Here is a 1650-nt window from a genome sequence, read left to right on the forward strand (position 1 = left end):
CTATGATCACTCCTCTGAAACAGTTTATTAACGCCTAAATTAACTTAAAATGTCGAAACCTGCCGACAAAATATGTTTGATTTTATTAATGTATGTATTTTGGATTACATACGTGAAAAATGCCTTCCAGCCGTCGCAAACAGTAGTGGAAACCCGCGAAGAGGCGACTGGGCCAGAGACTGCAGTTGAACAGGATTTCCAGGGACAGAGCATCTGACAGCGAAATACTATTTGAAGGTAGGATAGTAATCTTGATGAACTGACTGCACAGATGATGTTTTTAAGTGGACTTTCTCACTTAAAAACATATTAGAACTACTTTTTACCCACTGATCACAGCAAATATAGAAAAGCCGCTCTCTTGCATTGGACGCAGGAGCAGCGGAAGCATCAGATGCCTCTACACACTTTACTAGACGTCTGACCTTAATGTGGACAAGCATCAGAAATGAAGCCTTTTTTGCTGTTTCCAGTGCTAGCGGTCTGAACGTAGCATTATCCATTAAAATAAGCAAAGCGTCTCTCTCCATTTCACCCGCCATTGTTCCAGGCAAAGAACGGATACGGTAGCTCCGCCCAACGCACAACAGACCCGCATTTCCACCACGCAACTAGAGCAGCAAAAATGCTTCAGCAGCGCCTCAGAACTAAACATGTACAAACATCAAAAATTAATAGCACACGTAATTTTGCTGCTTCTGCTGCTTGTGGTCTGAACGTAGCATTATACTAAACAGCATTGGAAATGTTTGGCAGAAAAACAATTTCTTATCAATATTGTTTTATTTTAGACTGTTACAATATTCTCAACTTTAACAATTTCAAATTCTTTAAATGTTTATTATTTACAAAATAATCCATTGACTTACACCATCACCATTAAGAGGATTTATACAACTGAAATCTACTTCAGACAGAGTACCTAGGTCTATGGTAAGAGTGGAACTTTTTTTTTCTTTACCAACAGCCTCAGTCCATTAAGATGTAAACCTGTTAGTGGAAAGTAAGCTTTAAATTCAGCTAATATAAATCTACAGCTTTCCTTTTTAAATTTATCTATCAAATGATTTTAAATTTTCAATGATCTGGGTACTTCTTTATCCGAAGAGGTTTGGCAAATAAATCCCATTTTTGCCGACCTATAGAAAAATTCCCCTAGGATCTATCAAGTAAACCCTTTTAGAAGGCTCAGTCCTATTTCTTCAGAGATTTAAGTCAATATGTGCATATTTCAGGTGTCGTTTTGATTCTATGTGGAGAAAAGAAATTCCCAATAGATTCCTCACCCAGCTGCAAATATTTGATGTGCCTGTGAAATGAACAAGATGGAAAAGTCAAGCTAAGAACGACGTAATATTTTGAGCATAGCTGATAGTTTCTGGTATAGTTACTGCTGTTTGGCGATGGTTAGAAAACCCATGGGGCCTCCACCAGACTTAAGTGTGGTGAAAATTTGACCCTTTTTTTTGTTTGAAGTAAATCATCCTTTCACTACTGCTAGACTGTCACTGCCATGATGGGCTCAAGCCTATCCTAGTGATGTTTGGGCAAAAGGTGCGGTACACTCTATACAGGACACCAGTCCATCCTTTCCAGGGTGACACAGACACACAAACACCAAAGGGCAACTTAGAGTCAACAATGAACCTA

At 38.8% G+C, this 1650-nt stretch overlaps 1 protein-coding gene across 1 annotated transcript in view; it reads right to left on the reverse strand.

The window, feature by feature from the left end:
- LOC107102720 (diacylglycerol kinase beta-like) overlaps positions 1–1650 on the reverse strand; it is a gene marked incomplete at its 5' end in the record, with an annotated part of 142513 nt that overhangs the window by 99035 nt on the left and 41828 nt on the right. The gene's annotated exons all lie outside the window — the stretch shown is intronic.

This window comes from Cyprinodon variegatus, unplaced genomic scaffold, assembly GCF_000732505.1.
Source record: "Cyprinodon variegatus isolate N-32 unplaced genomic scaffold, C_variegatus-1.0 Scaffold1303, whole genome shotgun sequence".
Classification (NCBI taxonomy): domain Eukaryota; kingdom Metazoa; phylum Chordata; class Actinopteri; order Cyprinodontiformes; family Cyprinodontidae; genus Cyprinodon; species Cyprinodon variegatus.